The sequence below is a fragment of the Melospiza melodia genome, chromosome 18 (genome assembly GCF_035770615.1).
Source record: "Melospiza melodia melodia isolate bMelMel2 chromosome 18, bMelMel2.pri, whole genome shotgun sequence".
NCBI lineage: Eukaryota > Metazoa > Chordata > Aves > Passeriformes > Passerellidae > Melospiza > Melospiza melodia.
In genome coordinates, this window is record NC_086211.1 from 7,676,194 (window position 1) to 7,702,249 (window position 26,056).

The following is a 26,056-nucleotide window of genomic DNA, read 5'->3' on the forward strand; positions in this document are numbered from 1 at the left end:
GCCTGAGGGCCATGATGATTCAGAAACACAGAATAAAAACAAAAGAACCAGTGGCCTGTTGAAATTAATGGCAAAACTCCCTTGACTTCAGCAGAGACAGAATTTTGCCCCAGATATTTGGACCAAAGCTCCCAACAGCCAGGAGGCAGTAAATTTCACCTTTGAAAACCAGTGAGTGGGAGAAAGAAAATGGCCTTTGGATTGCCCACCTGTTCTGTAAAATCTTCCTGAAAATGCAGCAGAAACTGTTCAAAACTTGCTTACCTACCCCAACCTTGCTTTAATCTGGTGCTGTTTCTTTCTCCACTACCTCAGGGGTGGTGCAAGCTCATTAATTAGAGGAGTTGGTCTGGAGTTGGGGGGTAATTACACCTTCGACTTCGTGTAAGATGGGGCAGATAAGAATTTACTCTCAAGACCTCTCAGATGGCTTCACACTTACCTTGTGTTAGGAGTGTGCAGCGGAGGGAAGAGTGCAGACCAGCCCATGGTGTGCTCATCCATGGATGGCACTGTGTGTTCCCACATGGACACCGCCCCAAGCTGCTCACGCTGGAGTTTCTCACCTCCTCACACTCAGCCCTGCAGCTGCTGTGCTCAAATACAGAGCAGAACCACGGTCCCTCATGTCCAGATGGAGGCACTGAAAAAAGAGAGGCTGTAGCTCAGCATCCTGTGTGTATTTACACCGATTTCAGAGGAATCTGGGTTAGGGAAAGCACGGGTTGGACCATGGCCTCGGAGGTGTGGGAGGCTGGGAGGGAGCCATTCCCTTGATCCTGGGAGTGGGTTCCTCCAGGGGACTGTGAGGATGGTGATGGGATGTCACCATATCCCCCAGACCCTGTGTAGTGCCCTGGCACACCTGAGGTTTGGCACCTGCTCCTGTGGCCCCCAGCTTGTCCCTGGCCCCCAGCCCCAGCAGAAGCTGCTCCCTCTCTGTGTGCAGGGACTGTCACTGACACATTGTATGAAAAATCCTTTTGCTAGGATCTTTTCTCCTGAGAAGCTGAGAGGCCTCAGAAACAAAATGTAAACAATAATTATCTGTGGAATGCAACAGGTGCATCTTTGATTGGTGTCATGTGGTTGTTTTTAATTAATGGCCAATCACAGTCCAGCTATGTCAGACTCACTGGTCAGTCACAAGATTTTATTATCATTCCATTTTCCTTTCTATTCCTTGCTAGCCTTCTGATGAAATCCTTTCTTCTATTCTTTTAGTATAGTTTTAATATGTAATTTTCTTTTAATATAATATATATCATAAAATAATAAATCACCCTTCTGAAACATGGAGTCAAGATTCCCCTCTCTCCCCTCGTCATGGGACCCCTGTGAGCACCACCTCAAAGGGCAAGGAGGGGAAGTGGGGCAGGCACTGCCTTGTTACAGGAGGCTGCCTGAGCTCACAAATGAACCTTTTTTGTTCTGGCATGAGCCCAGCTCTTCTCTCTCCTTGTTGCTGTGAGCAGCAGCCTCAGACAGGTAGGATTTAACAATGCCATTATAATAACAACAACAGCCTCCAGGCAGAGAGGAAGCTCTGGCAGAACAAAGCCCAGCTAAAGGTGGAATAATGCATGCCTGGGACAGCCCCTACTGCTCTGATTTTTCTTATGTATTTATGTTTAATTAACCCATGATTCAGAATGGCTCTGGGAGTAAATCCCTCCTGGATGGATCCCAAGGTCACTTCCTTAGCTGCAGGATGGAGAAATGCACTGAAGCCTGGCCAGCTGATAATCTTTTGCTTGCTTATACCAATTGAATCCTTTTTTCTCTTGGATGAACTTATCTGGGAGCTAGCTGGGCTGTAGGCCCCTGTTAAATAATGATGATTATGTTCTTTTTTGCTCACTGTCGACAAAGAATTATAGCCCCTCATTTAGAGCTCATTTCAAAACCATAAGATTCTGTAATTGAAAGTGGCTGAAGCTAATTTGATAACCCAGTTCTGAACACAGCTGAATAACTACTTTCCCTTTGTCCTTTCAACAGTAATGGCCTTGTCAGGAAAGTCTTCTGTTCTACTTTAAAGAGAGCAATTATGACAAAGGTTAAAAACTATTGTCCTGTGACAGTGTGCGATTTCAACGTTGCCTTACGGTGCCCGGCAAGGCCAGGCCGTGGCAGGAGGGTCAAACTCCCTCCAGCCACAGCCGCCCTCTCAAACACCCTCCCAGGGCTCTCCCTTGGCTGGCTCTGTTGCACCCCCAGGACACAGAGCTCCATCAGGAGAACCCCTGACCCTTCCTCTGATGATGTGGGGGTTTGCAGGGCTCTCCCAGGATGGAGGAGGATGAGGATGAGTGCCTGGCAACTCCTCAGACACACCAGACCATCCACCCTTGTGATTAAAATCCCACACCAGACCATCCACCCTTGTGATTAAAATCCCACACCAAGGCACCCTGGAGGCTCCTTCTCCCTTGCAGCAGCCAAGCTGACTGCACTGGTGGTGCAGGGGAAGGTGAATCCTCCTCTTGTGCCCCAGGGATGGGTAAATTCTTCCAGAATTCTTACAGCACATGCAGGAGAAGAGCCTCACGTGGATGAGCAGGACACCCTGGCCCTCAGCAAGGGCAAAGCAGCATAAAACCACCCAAAATAGAATATCAGGCCTCAATGGGATGCCCACCTGGTGCTCTGTGTGCTGTCCTGAGGCTGCCTGGCTCTTGTGACTAAACCTTATCCCCAAACACCTTTACTGGAACAAGCAGCAGTGCAGGAAACCTTTTCTGCCTCCTGCTCCTGTCTGCTGCTCCCCCTGCCTCTGGGCACTCAGTGATGGCAGCAGATGGGAGCAGCTCTCCTCAAGCCTCCTTTCCACTGATCATGGAGGGGAACTCACTCAATATTTTTCATATCTCAGAATTTACTTATGTATTTTGGATGCTGGGTCTTTCCCAAGGTAAGTGGGGGAAATGTAAATATCATAGCAAACATTTCTCTAGCCGTAGCCTGGAGCTGTGCTCAGAACTGCTCTGGCTGTTGTAGTAATTAGCACAAGCAAATTGCTAAATTGTGTGCTGTGATAAAATGATGGATTACAGCATGGAAGAAATCATTAACTCATTGATTAGCAGCACATGCCTTCAAAACCACTATTTTAGCAACTTCTGAGCATTGTGGCAGCTTTCTAAATGTTGTCTCCCATGAGCAATAATAATATATAAATCACCAAAATTAAATTTTAACTATTAAAATTGGTTCTCAAGTGGCTCCCAATATTTATTGTAGTGCTCATGTGGGGCTCCTGTTCTGTGTCTCCCTGCACTCCCAGGGACAAGGCTGCACTTACATGTTGAGAGGATCTCCTGCTCAAAGCCAATGTGGTTCACTGGCAGCATCTGTGTCTAGGTGTTCCCTCCTGGTGGCTTTAATAACCAAAGCAGGCTGTTATTGCCACATCTAATAGCAGCAGGCTTCACTTCTCATTCAGCACGAGTGCTCAGTAGTTTATAACATTTCTCATTTAAATGGGCTTCCTTTCATTAGGTTTAGCAGGCCAATCCCATCCCTCCTCCCACATCCCTCCCCCTCTTGTTTTAAGATGAGACACTCACATTGAGTACCAGTACATCACTGTAACAGAAATGTGTGAGTGGGCTGGGGGAGCCCTCCCACAGCTCTGTGTCAGATGGATCCCATCCCCAATCCCAGGGCATCCCCAAATTCATTGTCAGTAGAACAGAAAATCCACACCAGGCTGAGATTTCAGCTGTTGACAGCCCCAGCAGAGAGCAGTGCAGCCACACCTGCCCACCCTGTGTGGTGCTCAGTTTGAACACCACTGATGGTGGAGGATAATTCAGGGACAGGGACACCAAAGGGTCAGCCCAGGCTGGGGAAATGCTCAGCTGGGTCCTTGCCCTCCTCTCACCACACTCAGCACCCTGAGCAGTGTGATTCAGGGCACAGCCCCGCCTGAAAAGGGCCAGGTCAGCACAGCCTGGAGCTGGGGAGGTTCCCCTTTGCTCCCACACTTCTCCCTGCCTTTGCTGCCATTTCCAGCGCTTCCCTGCAGCCAGCTCATGCCCCTGCCTCTGCTTTTCTTTATTTCTGACACCATTACTCCTTTAAAGGTGCTGGTCTCTCCCATAGCAGGTCCAGAGGTTTATTCTGATTATTTCACAGATCCCACAGCCAGGTCACTGCATCTGTTTCTGGGTCCTCCAGTGGAATGGAAGGGAAAAAGAGAAAGAGTTCTGAAAAACATTTGCATCTGTTTTGCCAGAGGTGTATATCAGGGTTTCCCTTTTTTTCACTGTCAGATTAAATCATAGACATGGGAACTAGTGACCAGTGATTCCAGAGTCTGCATCTGTAAATGAGAGAGAGTTTCAATATGAGGGCAATTTATTTCACTAATTAAACCTCCTGATTCGCAGTATGAATCCATTCAGTAAAATGCCCTTTTAATAAGTAAAAGAATACCTTTCAGAACTGATAGATTTGCAGTTGTGATCTTCAGCTCCCACTTCAATTCTGCTGCAAGGCTGTTCTTGGAAATGAGAGGCAAAGCATTCCTCTCCAAGGAGAGTCCATTTTATGAGTGTCTGGTGGCATACTCATCTGCTCACTGTATCTCTCCCAACATCTAGCATCTCATTGGAAATCTTTTTTTTTTTTTCAAAACTAATTAGGCAATTTTATACATAGTTCCTAAGGTACCTCTTAGGACAGCATTAATTTTAATAGCATCTTAAAATGACAAATTCAAGATATGCCACTAACAGTCAATACATGTAGTTAACAGATTTTCTTCATGCTGCTCTTGCTTGACACTAAATTTGTCATAGCAGTGGTCCTGCTTGAGCACCATTCTCATCCATTCTTTATCCACTGATTTTTCTATCATAACTTATCTTTTACCAGCAGCATAATTTCTGCATTACCATACAGGCAATGTCACACACTTAACAAACTCTTCATAAACATTTACATCACCAGTTGTCTGTTGGACATCAAATGTTCTTTTCTGGAGGAGTCTGCAGTTTCAACTATTATTATTATCATGGTAAATCATCTCCCAGAAACAGTCTTAGGAATATCCCTCATAAATTTAAGCATTGTTACCTTCCACAAACAGCCTTCCTCCTGCCAGCTGTGGGAAATTGTCCCTGTTCTGTGTCAGCAATAAGGAATGTGCAGGCTGCAGGCAGAGCTGAGGAATGAATGGCACAGCAGCCACCCCCCATCAGACCAGCCTGCCTGGCCATCTCATGGCACAAGTCCCTGGTTTCCTGTTTTTACTAGAATCTCCCCTTTTTTGCATTTCTTCAGAGAGTTTGGACCACTTAACATTATTTGTGGCTGTTTGAAGAAAAAGTGCTGTTTTGCAGGGACACAAAGCAGCATAGTAGTACCAAAATTTGTCTTTCATCCTGTTTTGGTTAGGAAGGCTGGTTTCTAAGACAAGGCTTCTGGGTACTTACACAAATGGGGTTTGCACCTAAAAGCTATGGGAGAGCAGAAACAAAACTTGGTGCCATTAATCACAGAATAATACAGATATTAAAAATCTGAAACCCAAGAAGAACAGTTCTATATTCCAGGTATGTTTGAGTGATTTCATTTGAGTATTTACAATAATTTTTTGATACTTCATGCTGGAGGCAGCCAGGAACAGCACAAGGCTGCAGAGCTGAAGCTGCTGCCATGCTCTCCATGTAGCTATTTGGTTATCCACTAAAACACAACACTTATTTTCCTTTTAGAGCCATCTCAAATTTGCTCAATTGCAGAAAAGAAAACAAAACCACTGCTAAATCTTTACATTACAAAGCTATTGCTTGGGTGTTTGACTTTGGGCTGTACCTCACTGGAGGCTGGCAATAAAGTCTGCAGCTGGAGACCTAATGGACCCAGCTGGGCAAGGGGCAGGGATGCACAAGGATGGGGCTGCAGAAGGGCTTGTGTGCTCTTCCTGCTGCTAAAAGTGCATGGGGACAGCGAAGAGGGGAAGAAAAGCTGATTTGTCAGGTCTGGAATCTACTCCTCAGGAGTGTCAGCTGAAGGGAGTTGTCCCAGAGATCCTTGGAGAAAACAGAGGGGAGGATTTTTATGTATGGAAAGAAAACACCTCTGTGGGTTTGGAGAGATGGGATGAGGAAGGAAAGAGCTGATCTGGTGCAGAAATGGGGGAATGCCAAGCAGCAAGGCCTGCCCTGCAGCCAGCTGATGCCCACAGCAAACAGGAGTTCAGGACACAGCATCCTCCCTAGGAAAAGCACTGCCAAGCTGCGGTGTGTCCAGCATTATAGCTGGTGAAATCCTCATTCCATTGGAGGCAATGCCAAAACTACCCCTGATTTCCATGGAGCAAGTATTTTTCCCATCCCACTGTCTCCCTGATCAGATCTCTGCTCCCTTTGTCACCCATTCTATTTTTCTGAAGCTCTTTTGAACATTTTTCAGAGGAAATTAACTGATTTCATCTCTTCTAGTTTTAACATTTCTGTAATATAATTGTATTCTTTGTCCTGAAAGGGAACTCTGGCAGTACACTCTTTTGAGTTTTCCATCTTGCACAGTTCATTTCTGTAGGAATCAATAAAGGTCGCACTATTTAAAAATGCACAGCCTGAGCAGAGTGCAGAAAGGACCACAGAGCTGCTCAGTGTTGCCACAGCAATGCATGTATTTTTTTTCAGCAGCAGATGGTGGGGCTGACATCTGCAAAAGCAAAGGGCACAGCTGGGTTACATCTCAGGTTATGGAAAACAACAACATCTACTATGTGTCACCTGTTTTGACTGCATAATTCATTTTTCTCTGAGAACAAAGAGCTTCCCCTATGCATAGAAAATGACTCTGTGTTTCCTATTTAAAGTGATGCCTCTTACTCCAGTGGGGATAAAAAAAATCAAGGGCCTGTAGTACTGACATGACATTCATAACAAAAAGCAAAGCTAACAGCCTCCAAGGTGTTTTCTACACTCTGGAATTAAAACCATTCTCATGACAGATATTAACCTAAGAGCGAAAATCAGTATTTTAACAAAACAGGAAGGCTGTTTTCTGTGGGACTGCGTGTGTTTCATTCCTGCACTGGTTTTTAAAGCAATGGTGATGCTTTAAAGGATGCCAGCTGATGTGGCCCTGCTGTAGGGGCACTGTAGGGGCAGTGAGAGCTGGGGAAAAGGGGGGCCCACATGTCCAGGGGACACCAGGAGAGCCCCAGCCCTGCTCCCCTCCCAGCTGGCTGCAGCCTTGCTACCCAAATGGAGAGGAAAGCAGCTTTGGTCCTGGGGAAGGAGTCGGCAAAGCAAACCCAAAGGAAACACAGCAAGTTTCCAAGCAGTGACAGGAAATGGTGGATTTTAGATCACACTGATTGTATCTTTCTGGCTTTACTGCCCAGCATTGCCGAAAAGAGCTTTTTATATCTCTGTTGTGATTCAGGCTGTGCCAAGAGCTTCCCAGCCTGGATCCCACCCCAGGTACTCCACTCCTGTGCATTGCTTGGATGTGCTGACCCAACACACCCCAGCACAGACAAGGAATTTCTGCAGGGGAGGATATCACTGAGTGTGAGCAAACCCCTGAGGCTGCCAGACCCTGATCTCAGCATCCAGAGCACTCACAGGGCATTTGGTGTTTCCCTGGGAGCAGGCAGAGGCCGTGCACTCTCAGAGGAAGGGATGGCATGGCTGCAAGAGCACCCCAAAGTTCAGTCCCACCCCCTTATTTGTCCTGTATTAAAGACACTCTCTGTGCTTTCTGTCAGGGACTTTTCTGCATGCTGGTGATAATGTTGCCTTGTTCGGAAGGGTCAGCAAGAACAGTACAGAGTATTTTCCAGTTAAATGGTCGGAATTACCAAGCTGGGTCCTTTTATTAAAAAAAAAAAAACAAAAAAAAAAAAAAAAAAAAAAAAACCAAAAAAAGTAGCTCAACATTTCAGCAAAACAAGATCTCTTTGGCCTGATTCAGGCTTGCATCTAAAAACAAAAAGGGCAAGAGTGTGAGTGGCATCCTGTCCTTGGGCTGGAAAATAAACCCAAAAGTGAGGCTATGCCTTCTGCAGCTGCCTCCAGATCTGAGCTCCTGATGTCAGAGCTCAGCTCTGAGGTGCTCATTCCTCAGGCATTTTGGGTTTTTTGTCTGATGTGTGCATGGTCTCAGTGGTATAACATTTCACAGCTTAACAGGAACTGCAGGGCTGTGCACAGCCTTTGAGAGGGTCCAGAAAATCCTACAAAATAGCAATGAGATTAGATACAAACAGTGAGATAAAAACACCTCACACTAAGGCAGTCCAATCACTATCTTGTTATTATTTATATATCACTAATATCAATAACTATCAAAAGGGTAATACAATACTATCAGAAAATGGGTCTCTATCCCCTAAATCTGAGAGGCTCCTTCTGATTAGGAGAACCCAGCTCCCAGAGGCTGCTGCTGATTAGGAGAAATGACAGTGAACAACAAAACAGGATTTTCATGCAACACTCAGGCCTGGAGATGTCCTTGACCTCTAGAAACTGGGAAAGATCTCCCCAGTCTCACTTGTCAAAGCAAAACCTCTGCAAGTACAGCTGTGACACCTGGGCTAGGGCACTCTGAGCATCCTTCTCAAGCAGAAATCAAGTGATTGGCCTGTAATCTCAAAAGAAATTTGGATCTTTAATAATAAAGAGGACACTTTAACAACCATTGGGAGCATTTGAGTGACATTTGAGCCATCACTGTCTCCAGCAGCAGCAGCAGGGAGAAGGCTCCAGGACTGCATCCTCTGCAGACACACTCTAAAATCCTAAATTCCTTCCTAAAGATCCAAGGAACCACTGTCACTGAAGGCATTTGAGGAACTGTAGAGGAGTCTCTAGCTGTTCTTTCTGTTTTCTCTGTCAGATGGAAAACTTTTCCAAAGGAAGCAAAATCTGCAGTAGATGGACAATGTCTTACAGGGTGGAGTAAGAGCAGGATAGAAGAAACTGCCTGACTGGATTAACACTATCATTAAATAATAGCAATATGTATTTAAAAGCCTCATTTTGCAGGGCTTCACACCTCTATTTTGTGCTCCTTATAACAGGAACAATCAAAAGTACCTGTAGAGACCAAGGAGAAGCTTTCCTCAGCCTTGCTCTCACCCTGGCTCCCATCAAATAAATGCTGTAAGCTAAAGGCCATTTTCCAGCTGAAATCAGTGAGAGCTGCTCCTGTTCTCTGCTCATCCCTAAAATGTCCAATTAATTCTACCCAAGAACAAAAGTCTGCAGCACTTTCATATATTTGCCTTCTAAACAGATTGAATTGGATTTGAGGTGCCCATCATCCTTCCTCCTAATCTCCCTGTAAAAGGCAGCGAGGTGCTCCTGTCTCTGCAAGTGACATAATCATAATAAATGCATTTGCTGGAAGAAATTAAACAACAACAGGTGTCCTTCAGAGTCCACAATGACTGTTAGAGGAATTTACATTTGTGAATAAACAGCAGCAGAAATTCTCTTTCTGACAGCTTCTCATTATGAAAATGAGGACCCTGCTTAATCCTGCCCACGTCAGTGGGACCCCAGGTGACCTGCTAAGTGCTGGTCACAAAAGTTAATGTTGCATAAGGGAAGCATTACTGGAAGCAGCCTTTAAAAAAAAAAAGTATAAAAAATATTTTGGAGCTGTCTTTGTGGGTGTTGAAGTGAATAGCAAACCCCCCAGCTTTCAGTGAAGAGATTTTAGGGACAGTCTGCAGCCAGGCCCTGTGCAATTGCACAGTTAGAGGGACTTACACTGGGAGGAAGGTTGTTCCCACTCAGCCAGATGTGCTCCACCAAACAGTGCCCAAAGCTGAAGCTGCACATCCTTGCAGAAAATTCCTTTTCTGTTCCACAGCCTCCCTGTCACCTTGACAGACCTTTCCCCCTCTGCCGGCAAAATGAGGATGCTGTGGTCATTCTAAAATGCTTTTAAAGTTTAATACACCTGGAAAGTTTCTCCCTAGTGCTGTTAAATTACCCATTTTGAGAAATAAGATATCCCACAATGCCACAATTTTGAGTGAGACCTTAAATCCAAGCCCTGATCACTTAGCAGAGAGCACATACCACATATGCTTAATGAGGCTTGCTGTGAGCAATGGTGAGGAAGGTAGGGAAGCTTTTATGCTGACTAGCTTTCTTTTTCCCTTGTATATTTTATTGCTGCTCAAAAGTTAAGGATTGATAGGAAAACCATGCATTTGCAGCAGATTTGTCAAAAGGCAAAAATATTGATTTTTGAAGAAGCTTGCCTACAGTGTAAAAATAAGTCAAAGTTAAAATCAATAGGGATAAATTAGGACTTCTCCAGCTATATAAATGTTGCAATAACAGAGCCTGTAATGCATAAAAATCCTGCACATCAGATGACAAAAGTAGTTTAAACTTACTTTATACTTAAATTTTAAAAGGCAAAGTAAAACATCCATTACCTGCCAGTCTAAATTTTGAACAGCAGAGCAGATAATTTTTTGAGAGATATTATTTTCCAGATACACTGTTTTTCCAGAGCACCAAGAGTCCCATCAGTGCCTGTTATCCTCACACAGTCAGCTCAGCCTCTGCTGCACCAACATGGGCCTGCACAGCTGCTCCTTGGGGAGGATCCTCTTGTCCCAGGAGTGCAGAGAATTTGCAGCTGGATAAACTTCATAACCCTTTTGTGGCACCTCCAAAGGTTTCCACCTGTCTGTGATGCTCTTGTCCCAAACTCAGAGCCATGTCCCACACCAAGGGGGTTTCTCACCCTGAGCTGGTCACCAATGGAATTGGAGAAGGGATAACCCTGTTCTGAGCCTTTCTGCCAAATTAAATGCCCCCATTAGGATGATAGGTCCCTGTCCTTAATTACTTTTTTGCTCCAGGGTGCAAAAGCAGACATTGTCCTTCAATAACTTCTTTGCCACTCCTGGGCCCATATTACACCAGTTCCCATCTTGTTTTCTCCTTTTTGTTTTTCAGTGATTATAGCAAGTTTCTAGCATAGCCCCTTGCTTGATCAAGTTGTCCTCCTGCACTTCTCCAATTATTTTCACCCTGTGATGTCTAGAGTTCACAGAAGAGCAGGATTTCCATGGAGCAGCAGATGTGGCCCCTCCTCTGACCTTGCTCCATCTTCCTGGAGAGTTTGGCCTGGTTATTTTAAATATCTCCTTGTCGGAGGTCACTAAACAAGGGTAGCACTGCCCCTCAGGCACCTTTTGGCACCAGGATGAATTATATGAATATTTTCCTGCCTATGAAATTCTTCTGGGGACCTAAAGAACCACTTGGATGGCTGGGGATACCCTGGGACTGAGCACACCAGGGTCAGCCCCACAGCTGCTCTGAGGGCTCGGTGTTTGCAGGAGGAGATGAGACAAAAATTCATCTTCCAAGCGCTGCCTGTGTTACCAACAGCTCCACATTCAGCCAGAGCTGTCCTGTGAGAGAAGGTCAGCAGCCATTCCCCCTGAGCCTGAGAATAGATTGTTTAAATACTCGGGATGGGCTTTCAGACCATACATTTTTGCTGCAGTTATGCTATTCATGAGCAGTGCCTCAAAGGAGAATTTTCAATTGCTTCTATGGGAGGAAACATTTGGCAACCAGACAGAGAAAAACAGATTTTTTTTTAGGAGATGCCTTATCCCCAAAGTGCAATTGTTTTGTCACACTTTTATTTCAGTCTCTCAAGGTTGAAAAGTTTTTGGCAGCAATAACTGTGGAGCTGCAGAAGCCATGGTTTGCAGCCCATTGTGTCAGATTGCCCTAAAGAGACAGAACCCTGTGTTTGTGAGGGGGTCCAGCTCCATTTACAATGGGACAAGACTGATTTACAATGCAGAAGGTAAGGACCAATATATCTTAAACTTGGAGGCTACAATATTATATTATATTATATTATATTATATTATATTATATTATATTATATTATATTATATTATATTATATTATATTATATTATATTATATTAATAACTCTGAATACAGTTTTATGGCTCAAACCTTACTCTGCTTCAGTTCTGTATATGATAATGAAAATTATACCATTACAATAGTTTTGGTTGGCTTTTTCTTTCTCCATTTTTTTTTCTGAGGTAGTTGTGTTTTGCATGCAAATGTATTTCTTTTACAGTTCTGGAGGTAAAATGGCTTTTTAATGATATTTTCATTGCATCTGCTCTGGTAGATGATTAGACCTGAGGAAGGGGAACCTTGTTTAGTGCACGTTGTTGATGAGAGGCTGGTGCATGTCCTGGTGCCAAACTGTCAGAGGTGCCACCACAGCGAGGGATGCAGGGTCCTGCTCTACAGGTTCAGCTGTCCTGTGGAACTCCCTGGTAATTTATCCTAGGAAAAGTGGGCTCCATGGTCTATTATCTTGATCTGAGATAAAGGGCATCCCATTCTCCTGGCCTTTCCTTGCTAGAAAGGGCATAAGCAGGCCCTGAGTGTTAAGCAGCAATCAAACATCTATTTTTCATGTTTGTAAAATCCAACAGAGTTTGAGCTCTCGAAAGAGTCATTATGTGCACTTTAGATAAAATTTAACTAATTTGTTTATAAAATTCTCCATACAGAGCTTCCCAAAATGTTTACTGGTGCAATAAACCATTACATGGATTGTTTTAAGTCATTTGCCTCCAGACAAAACAGACATTTTAGAGCATTTTGATTTCTGCTGTCTAATAAATGAAGTGCTACAATTCTAAACTTAATATCTGTCATCACTATTATTTTTCCTTACTTTACATCTTTCCTAGAGGTTCATCATGACACAAAAAGATAAATTGCTGTAATATTTTCTGCACATAGGGCAATATTTATTTTTTCCTCCAAGTTTGTCTTTCAAAATGACTTACTGTAGGTTGCCTTTTTTATTTTCCAAGTATATTTAGTTTATAAAAGCTTGACCTCTGATTAGAGCCTAATTCACTGGAGCTTAGAAATGTTCTGTAATAATTGAGAACTGTGGATGTTTGGACAGAATCCCACTGACTGTGAATGGACCTTGTCCTTGAAGAGCCTATCACACTTGACATTTCTTCATTTATTTAAAGTATTGATGCTTTTAAATTTGAGCTATTTTATAGCTTTCCCTGTATTTGTGATTATTGTAAAAGAAAATTTGCCAATGTCATATACTGTTGTATAAACATTCTCCACCTTCACCAAGGATATTTTAATTGATGCAGTTGAGAATTTTATGGCAGCTCTTTCCAGACTGGACACTTTGGCAGCTCATCATTATTTTACAATTGACCAAAGCATTTAAGTTTATGATGTCCAGTTGCTGAGTCTGAAGTCCCTGTAGCCTCTGGGTCTGTGTCCACCTTGTGTGACACAAATGCTGGGACACAACCCCGTGGCTCCTCTGGACAGGACCCCAGCTGTTTTCCTTCACCCCCCATTTCTCTCCATCCCTCCCTGGCCCTGCCAGCACCAGCTCTGCCAGTGCTAAAGCCATTTCAGCAGGGTCAGCAGCCTCTGCAGTGCCGAGACACTGAGGGGCTCTGGGACCTTAAACTGGGTCAGAGGAACCCACTGTTAAAAAGTCCACTCCATGGTCTTATTCTCTCTTCTCACTTTTGCCTTCTAAATGCCAGCAAAAATTAATGTTTTACCTCAGACATGGTTCCCATGTCTCTCCATAAAAACCCATGGCCGTGGAGCTGTTTAACCATTCCAGCTGCACCCACTCTTCCATCCATCACACATTATGTCACTTATCTCTTAGCTTCCTGCAGCATTACAACTTTAAGACTCATATTGTAAGGGCTGTAAATACATTTGATGCAGCTTCCCTGATGTTGCAAATAAAACTAAGAGCTTGGAAATGGGAAAACAGTAAGTCCAGGCATGCTTTAAATGATACTTGGGGAAAAAATTTGTAAAAATTAACTGAGTTTCAATGTGTAGCTGCTAGGTACATAGAATTTAAGAGCCTTCCTTTACAGGGAATCACATATTTCAAAACACTGGTTAAAAAGGGAAGTGTATTTTACATTCTAAAAACCTAATTTATAGCCAGTGCAATCTATTTACATCATCCCTGACTGAAAGTTCCCTTGTGATGATTTCAGACTGCTGTGCTCAGTTCAGCAGAAGCCTCCAGGTTTCCCAGCCTGATGGGGGTTACTCCAGGCTTTGTGCAGTCTCACTTGTGCCTTGCAAAATACTTCACAAAAATAGGCAAATTCTGCTTCCTGATCCATTGCCTCCTCCAGCACCATCCTCAGGGGCTTTATTTACAAGGAGGATTAGTGTCTGGAAGAGCCATGAATGATTTGTATTGAAACCATGGAGCCTTGGCCACCGACATCAATGATTCCTGAAGGAACTCAAGTCTTCATTTTGCACAGGACTGATACAACAATTGTACCATGATCAGAAATGTACCATGATCGACAATCAACTGTAGGACATCTTTAAGCACAGAAATTAGTTACCAAACTAGAGCCATTCTTGACATTTCTCTTCAGCCATTTGCATTTCCAAAAAGTCTCAGGTCTTCAATACTGCCAGAGAACATGCCAAAGAAGTTTCTCTCCATAACATGCTGTAGTCCACACCACATGGAGAAGCATTTCAGTGGGACCTCTAGGAAAGGATATTCACAAAGTATTAAAGATGGGAATCTCTTGTGGAGCTGCCTGGGTCAGAAGGAATGTCAGAGGAGCCATGAGGTTGTGTCCCAGCATTTGTGTCATACAAGGTGGGCACAGAGGCTACAGGGATGTTCCTGTTCCTTCTTCCTCTTCACCCCCACTCCCTGAGTCACAGAACCATCACTTAGGATGGGTTTTGGAGTTTTTCCTTAATCAAAGGTCCCTGGGAATAGTGCAGGCACAGCCTCCTCTGTGGATCAAAGACATGTCCTACAAAGCCTGGTGTGCTCACTGCAATGGCTACACCCACACTTTACAACCCTGAGAGCTGTTCTTCCCTTTGCCTCCATGTTACTGTCTTCAAGGAGACTAAATAAAAAATTCAGACAAAAAAAATAGTCTTCAAAGCTGAATTTGGAGGATTTCATCTGCAGTGTTTGTCTCTCAGTGGTTGAGATAGTAAAGAAAAAAAAATTATACCAGAGCCAAGGTCTGACTTATCTCTAAGAGAAAGGAACACTGGCCTTTATTTATTTATTTGGCCTTTGTATTGCAGGGCTATAATGAATAGAAGGAAATAAATACAGCAGAAATTAACTTGAGCTTGTGGAATTTATTTTATTCAAGACTTTATTTACCTCTCTGCTTTCTAAATATACTGTGGCACTCTTCTTATATCTAGTTTTGTTTAATTAAAAAAAAATCCCTTCCACTGTCAGACCTGAAAACACAGGAGAAATGTCTCAGCAGAATGCTAAGAAAATGCTGCAGTGAATATTTGGAGACAGGAATGTACCTTGATAGGAGCAGCTGGGATTAGCCTCAAGTTATGTGATAGGAAAATGCATGCAAATAACAAACTCACTGTCATTTTCTTTTTCCCCTTTCCTCCTCTCACTGAAAATTCATTAGTATGGGGATTGCTGAAAAAGTCAACACTCCCAAGAAAGGGAAAATGGAGGTGCCAGGATTAGCCAGTTTCTATTATTTCTGCTTGATTAAGTAGATTAAGGGCTGATGATCATGCAGGGCACCACAACAGGGCTTCATTTTTTCTGTTTCTGCAGCTAAGAGCTGACATTTCCAGTCTGCTCAAGCACAGGGGACAGCTCCCATCTCTGCAAACTGGCACATCACAATGCCTGCACTGGAAAGAATTGGTTTATACAACTGGAGCACTGGCTATAAAATCAGGGTAGGTGCTTGTGAGAATCCCCACCTTTTATTTCCAAACAGTGGGGCAGTGATGACTGATGCTCCCGTCTTCTCAGCAGCACCAGACAGCTTTGTGTAAAGTGCATGCTTTCATTTTTTTGCTCCTCACGTTTTTCTAGCTTTGAAAGTCTCCCTTAGGGCCAGCAATTTATCATCAAGGCTACCAAATCTCTTTGAAGAGTAGCAGCACTCCTGCTCAGCATTTAGGATTCCACCAGGTCAGTCAGACTTCAGTTTAAGCAGCTTAATAGAACAAATATTAGTTATTAATGAATTTTACCCTTGAGAACTCCACTGCAAATCTGATAGAAGTGCCTGGATGGATCACTATCAGACATCTTCATTTTAACACTGAAAACTACTGTTAGAGTGGAAAAAGAAAAAAGAATATGCAGAGCAACATTCCTCACTTTCAGTAATATTATTTACCAGCCCATTATGACACCAAAACATCATCCAGATGTTACTGCAGCCCTTTCAGATCTCTTTACATGTGTCTCAAAGCACAGAAACTCAGGCTGAATATGTAACAGCAATTACAAGAGACATCTGCAGCACTCCTTATTCCATCTGAAAATCCTTCAGCTATTCTGTCTTGGGTTTCTCTGTGTTCTTCAAACATGATTTGGCAAAATAATTACAATCAGAGATCAGAACAACACTCTGTTGGGAGGCACTGTCTTTTATTTCTTTGAAAGCATGTCTTGCTTGGATTTCATTTCTGTGTTAGTGTTTGCAGTGTTCATTCAGATTTTGCACATCATGCCTTAGTATTAATCTTTATTTCATCTGTCCTTGCTCAGGAATCCGAGGGTCAAATGATTTTCAAATCTCAGCAGCACAGCCTCCTCCTGCCTGTCATTTGGATCAGCCAGATACCTGGGAAGCACAAAATGCTCCTCCCAAGCAGAAATCTGGCTGTGGAGCTGCTTCTCCCTGCTGCTGCTCACTGGGGCTTTTCCCAGGAGAGAGGGGCTCCTCCAGCACACAAACTCACTTTGTACAACTCCCAGAGCACCTCCAAAGCAATGCCTTGGCTGCCAGCACAGAGCAGAGGCCCCTCCAGGAGGCAGCTGGGGCATCCCAGAGCCCAGGAAAAGCTGCCAGGGCTGCAGGGCTGCTCCCTCCTGCTGGACCTGCCAAGCCAATGGAACCCTTGGAGATAACAGCGCTTCTGTGGCCTGGAGTTCTGCAGGGAGTCCTACTCCTGTGGGGAGTTAATTCCCATAAGTATGCAGAATAATTGATTTGTAGCCATAATCTCTGTTTTAAAAAAATGATTTCTTCTTCTCTTTTTATTATCATTTTATTAGGACCCGCAGTACTCCTTGTCTCAGCAGACAAAGATTTGGATTCACCAGAGATGACCTTCTGGGAGTGACAGCTTCTCTACCTGTTGTACAGATGGTAGATCTGGGAAGCCAGAAAATGGCATTTATCATTCAAAGGAGAGTCTTATTATCCTTACATTAAACTATCTTAACAGCCCCTGATGGGGGGAATAGAGAGAACAGAAATTCTCCCCAGCTGAGCTGAGCCTGATTGCAACGTGACCACCCTCAGTGTGAAACCTCATGAGTGGAACACACAACCTGTGTGCCCTGGCTCCCAGGACAAGCAGGAACACATCTCTGTGCTGTGCAGCTGTTCTGACCATAATGACAATGAATGGCATTATCTGCTGCTGATCACACTTTCTTCTAGACAAATCTGAGCCCTCCAATGAGCATTAGGCTAATTTGATTCTCATTGATTGAGGATAAGGCAAGAGACAGCCATCTAGCTTCTCTGTGCTCCAGCTTCCCATTTGTAAAATGGATATGATATTACTGCAGGGGTGATGCAAGGACAAGGGAATTGCAATTTGCAAAGGTCTTCATAACTGTTACTGATGGGAATAGGATGGGAATAACTCTGATACACAGAATCACAGAATTTTGTGTATCAGAGTTATTCCCATCCTATTCCCATCAGTAACAGTTATGAAGATACAGCTGTGACCATGAGCAGGACAGCTTTCCCTGCAGCAGCACAGCCAGTGCTCTGTGCCCAGGGGATGGCTCCTATATACATACATACATACATACATACATACATACATACATATATAAAAGTTCTTCTCTATGCATGATTCTCACTGTGTCCAGACCGTATATACAGCTATGCTGAAATTACATATATAGGTAACTCCAAAAACACAAACACCTTTGTTGACTAGCACAAACTGATCTTGAATTTGATCTCTGCTCCTACCTTAATCTACCCAATCACCACAGTTCACTTCATTGCACACTGGGGCTCTCCATCCAGATAGATTTTCTGCTTGAAATTAGACTCCATTCCTAGCAGGTTTTAGAAGAATGAATTCATATTTTCAGGCTGGTTTACTCATTCTCATGAAGATTTGATGACACAGTTTATCTCCTGATCTCCTGAAATAATATTTAGCATCCAACTAACACCACCCATCCAATGAAAAAGGTAAATAAATCAAGACATAGACAAATAATCATTCCTATAAAATCTCTGTTATTAAAATCTCTGTTATTAAAATCTCTGTTATTAGAACAGTGCTAGCCTACAGCTACAGAGTATTTTCATGGTACGTGAAGACCCTTAACACTTAGATCTCCAAAGAATAAATCAAGAATTGATTCCTACAAACAACTGGGCAACTCAAATGCAGGAATTATTTCAGTGACTTCAGAGGATCAGTCTGTCCTGAGCTGCACCAGCTGAGGCATCATCTCACTGCAGTTAATTATGGCTGTGAAACTTCTGAATAAAAGGCTCCAGAGAAAAATGTCCCAGCACATTCCTCAATTATTTCAAAAGTGGCACTGGAAACCAGCAAGGCTATCTACACTGGGCTTTAGGCTGAGCAGAGCTTTAGCTTTGTGTTGGTTCATTAATGCAGGGACCAACTGGGGTGTGACTGCTCTGTGTACTCACACACTGCTTGGAAAAGCATCTTATATTGCTGCAGATAACATTGCTCTGTAGCCAGGCTTCCTAATAACCAGCTTTCCTTTGCAGAGATGTATGAGAGCTAGAAACAATGATAATACTTGCAGAATCATCTTTTATTATTTTCCTTTCATGGCAAAGCAAACTGAAGCATATGAATATATACAAGAGGCAATAAAAATAAGGAACAGAATAGAGGAGGTTCTTATGAATCAAATCAATAAATTAGTGTAAACCTATGCTTGCATTGTTATGTATGCAGATATATGCAAATGCTGATGTGTGCAGATTTTGTGGTTCATGTACAATGCCACCAGGTTGCTCACTGGTTCCAACAACTGGTTCCATCATGGTTGGAGACACCTCAGAAACGTCTCAGCCACAAGCACAAAATCCAGCTTTGTGTTGGTGCCAGGCAGAGAGGGGCAGGGGCTGGGTGGGGTGAGGTGTTTTTCTGGGAGATCCATGGTTTCCAAAGCGGGGATAAGCAAGGCAAACAAGTGACAGTGACAAGAGAGGCAGGGGAAGTCACCAGGAGATTTGGGGAGCTGTTGAGAGAGGAAGGCTGGGAGGACTGAGTGGGATTTTTGAGGGGGCTGCAGAAGGGTTTGGAAATGAGTGTTTCTGAACCCTCTCTTCCTTTCCTGCTGTCTCAGGCATGGGACATTTCATATCATCACAGTCTGACCCCCAGCCCAGCACCAGCATCAAGGACACAGCCAGGAGGGGACAAAACCCCAGAGATTTCTGTTTCTGCTCAGGGGGAATGGAGAAAAGCATGAAGGCAGCACTGAAAGAACCAGTGAGAGCTTCCTGCTTCTCCCTGCTCCCCTGGCAGGGGGCTGGGGGTTCTGGGAGTGGTGCAGAGCTCTTCTCATCCCTCCCCATGACCTCCCCATTGCTGGTAGCCCTGCAGGAGGAGAGGTGTCCCCTGCAGCCTGGCAGGGCTGGCTCCAGACTCCTCTGCCCAAGCTTGGGACAAGTTCCCTTCCCAGCTCCACCTCAGAATATTGTATTTAGAATCACAAAACCCAATTCATGTCTAATTTAGCCTAAACTCATCAATGATTAAACAATAAAAATGATTACTGCTCTTCTATCTAATCCAGGAGGCATCATAACGAAATAGCACATCTGGAGGAAACAGAAACAGTTGAGCAGTTGCAGACAGGGATCCAGAGGAGGGATGAAAGCCCAGCCAGGGCATTTAATGAGTGTCTGGGTGAGCACTTCAAAGGGCTTCATTCTTCCAGGCTTCCCTGTCCCTGGGCACCTTGCAGACAAGGTCACTGTCACTGGGGTACAGATGAGAGCTGGATCAGCTGAGAGCTGCTGGATCCCTCCCAGTGCAGGGTCCAGCCACGCCACCCCTGAGCTCTGGTGGTGTGGGACCAGCACAGAGCTGTCCCCTCCCCTGGCACAGCCCAGCTGTAGCCAGCAGGCAGGAGCAGGGCTCACATTCCAGAGCACACCGACATGCAGCTGCCCTGATGGAGGAGAATATTCAGTGATAAGGAATCACCACGGAAAACACCTCTGGAGAATGCCTGCCCCCTTCCTCTGCCAGATTTTCATGGCATGCTGCGTCTGTTGTCTTTTCTCTCAGGCATTTTGGAGAGTTGGTCTTTTAAGGACAAGGAGAAAAAATCAGTAATGTGCTACGTTGGCAAGGCTCTGAAGCTTGCCTTCATTTAAAACCTGCTAATAGCTCAACCAAATACAAGAGTTTTCATTAAAATATTGCCAAAACACAATTCATTCTTTTAGAATATCATATCCATGTTAAAAAGAAAATTGATGCTGAATTGTTAGTCAAATCTCTATATCTCAAACATAAAATTAATATGTCTTTTTTCAAATTTTCTAGAAATCTGGAGGAGGTTGAATTAAAATTCCTGGACCAAAATCCCTCTTCAAATCTGTTATTCTGTGTAGCATTCAAAGCACAGGCTCTCATCACTGGCTGTCATTAGATGCAGCCCAGGCAACAAGTATTGTGTGTAGAGTTGGTATCAACAAAACCTGAGCCTTTTCCTCTAGCTCACAGCTAATCCTTACAAAGCCACTGCAGAGTGTAAGGTTGCTTCCTTACACATCTGGTTTGTTTTGGTTAATTTTCATCCTATTATTTCCCACAATCACATGGTATAATTATCTGATCTATAATTTATGCTGCTATTCAGAGCAGTATAAATAGTTTACTCTATTGCTGCAGGAGCACAGCATGTCCAGATAACATCAATATTTTATTTATCTCTGTTTCTGTCTGTGTTTGGTTATCTAGGTGCTTATTAAGTACGGAATTATTATAATAGCTGAGAATAAATAGCAACTGAAAAGAAGCAAAAATAAGACTGGAAATAAAATGTGTCTGAAATAGTGTCTGCTCTTTCTGTCCATCTCCTGTCCACCAAGCATCTGAAAAAAAGAGCATTTTCAGGGAATTTCCAAAGAGCTAAATCCACCTCTGTGGGTGGGGATGGATAAATTTCATTAGTGGTGTTTCTCACATTTCCAGAAACTGCAATGACTTTGTCTTAGCTGGCAGGTCTGAATTGAACCACTTGCATTTTCAGGGTTCTTAAAAGCAAATGAAATCCTTCAGGGTATTGTTTTAATCACCAAATTGAATTTCATCATCTTGACAGTGATATAAAGTGACACCCAGAATTCAAGCAAGAACTGAGTTGGATGGAACTTCATACAAATAGACTTGTTTACAAGAAGTGAAACAACTTCCTAATTTATTAAAAAGTGACTCGGGTAATTAAACAAAAATTGGAAAACTCTGTGTTGGTTCAATTTTATCTTAATACAGCAAGACTGTTAACAGCTCCAGTCTTCTGACACATTACACAGTGCTGGTGGCTCCTGAAGCATTTAGCTTTTAACGTGGATTCCAAGTTGAGTGGGCTAAATGCATGCAGAAAGCAGCAGAAAATTTCACAAAGTTTATGAGCCTGATCCTGCATTGCTTGTGCATCATGAGCTTAAGCAGATCCAATCCCATGTGCTAATCTATTTTATGAATTGTTCAATCACATTTACTTTGGATATACAGATGGGAAAAGAATCATTACTCCCTGATAGAAGGAGAAAGGCATGAGCAGCACCAACAACTTGCTATTCAGTGGTTTGGTTGTTGTGTCATGAACAGGAAAAATTAAAGTATGTAAATAATAATGCAGGCACACAAACATATGATTATGTTACAACCATATAACCTTGCTCAAAAATCACTTGCCTTTTTCCTTTTGTGCATAGAAATATTTTCTGAAACCTAATGCTACTCATGTAGAAATAGCAATGAGTGATTTCCATGAAATGCTTTTCCTGCAGCTGCTCAAATTTTGTCAAGCTTTAAGAAAGAATCTGCAGGGGGTTTTCACTGATACAGATAATGAGGAAGTGGGGGAGGAAAAGGTGCAGATCCAACACTGTGAGGACAAACTGTAAGGACAAACACTGAACATTCTGCAGTTGCTTGCTCAGCCTTTGAGTTGGTTGAAATTCTGAGCAATTAATTTATTTTCAGAAAGTCTAAATAGCCAGTAAAGAAATGAAAAAAAAAAATTCCACTGTTAAAATAATTTTCCCTGATATTTTTTCCCTTCCACATGATTTTCAGAAGCTTCCCCAAACCCAAGTCAGTTCCCAAGCTCTTCAGGTACTGTAATACATTGTCACAGCTCTCCTGTGGTGGGACATCATCTTTCATGCCACAATGCAGCCACCATAAAGACAGGATCCCATAGTGGGACTGCTGTCATGGTGTGACATAAATAATTATAAGAATTGTTCAGAAAAGAAATTTCAACTCTCACAGTCTCTCACTTTCTCTTCAAGAAATAAAGGTGGTTCTGAAACAAATAGGCTAATATGATTTATGTACAATGTTATTCATTTGTTTGGGGGTGGGTTTTTTGCATTTCACCCATATTTTCTAATATTAAATTGTGGTTTTATTACTGCCTGTGTAATATAAGCTGCTTAAAGAACAAATGAGTACCAAAGGGAGCTGTTTTCTGGGACATTTATATAGGTTTGCGCAGGTAGCCCATCATTACCACAGTTAGCATTACACAGTTCCCATCCCACTAGAACACTCAAGGAAAAAGTACTGTAGGCAGCAAAACAGCCATCCTGCCAGCAGGCCATTAGTTAGCTCATGCCAGACACTACATTTATTATGTGTGGCAGGCTTCTACTTTGAGAATAATGATAAAAAAGCTTGTGATGAGAACAAGCCCCAAATGGTCCATCACCAGGAGCTGTATGGCTTTTGCAATACTGCAGTCTGCCAGCCTGATGTGCTGGATTATACCTGGCACCAGCTGGATAAAATACTGAGGTCTTGAGAAAAATAATGTGATTTATTTGAAGAAAGGTAATGTTCCCCTTCTCTAGTGTCAGAAAGCTTCAGCGCAGAGGACCTCTTTGAACCCAAGGCTGAGAGATTTCACCACTAAGAGCAACCTTCTCTGTGAGTGGTTCATTCAAAATGTTCATACCTGAACCTGGACACACTCAGGGGCGCCAGCCATGAACAAACCCTTCCTACAACATGTCCTACAGAAATGCACAGAGAGCAGAGAGACTGAAGTCTGTTCTGCCTGGATTCACTCAAGAGCCAGGAATGCTGGTGCAGAACCAGTCCAGCAGAAAACATTCATTTAGGCTGTGAAGTTGTCTGGTTGCATCCATAGAGTTCTCCACACGAGCATGCACTGTGCACACAGATCCACAAGCAAAACCCCAAAATCTAAAATCTAAATTTTTGAGTTAAACCCCGAAATCTAAAATTGTCAGCACTGAAATGGGGCAGGAAAACGAGCTCTAGGCTCCTAAAGTTATTGTGTAGAAAAGCAAAACCTGAGCTTCTCACTTCCAGCTTTTTTTTCAGTTGCCTGAGCAGAGCTTTGCCCCTGCACAAACAAAGGTGTTCAACAACTGCCACACAACTGATGGGCTCAAGAATAACAATCTGATGAGTGGATTTGGTGTCCCCAGAGCCAGAGCCCAAGGATTTATTGTTCTGGAGGGGTGCATGTCAGTTTTCTTCATCACTGGAGTCCCACAGCAGATTTACACACGGTGACATTAATTGCAGAGGAATAAAGACACACATTCTGCCAACAACTGAGGCTCAGCAGCTCCGACTGGCAGCCCAGCAACCACTGCTCTCATCAGGGTCAGGCACCTGGCATGAGAATGGCCCTGCAGAGAAACAGGGGTACAGCTGGGCTCTGTGTTGCTTTAACCAAATGCCAGCTATTTCCAAGGAATCTATTCATTTTCTACAGCTCTAACCCAGAGTCCATCAAATGCAGCTCTTCCCTTGCTTCTCGTGACCTAAATGGTTTAGGATCTCTTCTTTGTATGCCTAAGAGAGGATGGGCTTCCCCCCTGTTATTTAAAGCAAGAGAAGAAAAGCAAGAGAGCCCTTGCCCTGCTTTCCAGCAGTCCTTGTTTCCATAACATAACCTGGCTCTGCTCTGGTTCTTTGAGCCTCCCCACTGCCATTTCCATCCCTACCAGAGAGTCACTCCACGTGTTCTCTACTCTGGGTCATCTGCCAAGCTCGTGGTAGGCACTGACTGCTAGAAAGAACACCTGAAAACCAAGCAAATGGAGTAAAAAAGCAGCAAACTGTTCTCTCCTCTGCATGTTAAAAAATAACTGGGAGCTGTGCTTGGTAACCTTTCCCTAAGGCCAAGTGCTTCGGCAGGATCACAGAGCCTTCTTGCATAAACCAGAAATCCAGGTCCTGCTCCTCCACACCACATGGCCAGGGACAAGGCTCTGCTCCCTTTGGAACCCCAGAAATTTGTCAGGGAGCAGAGTCAAGCAGCTCCATCCCTGCTGAAAACGCCCCTGAAGCCCAGGCTCAGGAGCTGCCTGGACACAGGTGAGCTCAGGGACTCTCCTGCAAGGTGCTGCTCTCACAAGCTCATCTGCAGGTTCCTGCCTTGCAGGGTGAGCAGTGCTTTGGAGAGGGTTTTTAGGGGGATTCTGATGTGATGGAGACCTGTGAGCCCTGACTCAGCCTAACATCCTATGCCAGGACCAGCCACCTCCCTGCAGGGGAACAGCAAATGCCCTCCCTGGCAAGGGCAGCTCTATAAGGAGAGAAACATTATTGTTATGTTATTGTTATTCTTTGTTATTCATTGTTATTTCTTCCCTGGACCTTACTGGCTTTTTGTTGTTCCCATTAATTTTTACGAGTCTAATAAACATGCCCAACTTTAAAAAAATAAAATGTTTTCCCAGCCTTGGAAATTGGATTTTCCACGCTGTCAAAGTACAACAGCTGTTTTAAACTGTTCAAAGGAGAAATCACTGAAATGACACTTCTGAATATTTTGTTATTTCACTGTGAAGAACACATAGATTATTAGGAATATAGTCTCTAAATTAATTGTGTTCACTGTTGTATTTACCCAGTGAAAGAGCAAAACCAGCAAAGAACATCTTTACCTATGGGAGGACTCGACTTAAAGTCTTTTCTGCTCAGCTGCTCATTGGCCAAATCTTAAACATAGTGACTCCATTCATGAGTGTATTTAATCTCTTTTGTGATGGTAAAAGTCAGACTTAAAAATAGCAGGACTAACACAGTGACTCAGTGAGACTTCACATAAAATCAGCTGGAAGTGTTAGTGGTGCTCCTGTCTCAGAAAAGTGTAAATGATGGCAAAGAAAAGAGATCACACCCAGATAAAATCTGGTTTCCCTTGCAGTTTTTCCTTCAGAGCTCACCAATCCCACAATTACTGGAGCACAGTGGTTGCTCAAAGTCACCTTTGTCAGACCAGCCAAGCTTCACTCTGTGCCTGCTCTGCACCAACGTCTGGCCGAATTAAAATAGGTGTGAACCCTTCCCAAAAGCTGAAAGGTCTTTGCAAGGACTAAAAGTGTTACTTGATTAAAAGTAAGGTGTCAGCTGAGGAGAAAACACAGCTAAATTAGGGATAGCAGGACCTGAAAGGCAGCCCAGTTGTGCAGAGGGCTCTGGCAAGTGAGGTCAGGTACAGCACCTGCCTGATTACTGCCCCTGGGCCAAATGTGGACATGAACATTGGGTCACCATTGAAAAGCAACTCCACTGACTCTCAACAGATGCAGAAATTAAATAGAAACTTACTAAAAACCTGCATTTCTTTCTGAAAATGCAGGACATATATAAATGCCTTTCCAGTAACCCCAGAATTATAATTTAGGAATACCTGGATGTTCGTCTAGCCTCTGTGGAATTCTGCTTTATCCAGCCTCTTCCAAAACAAACCTAATC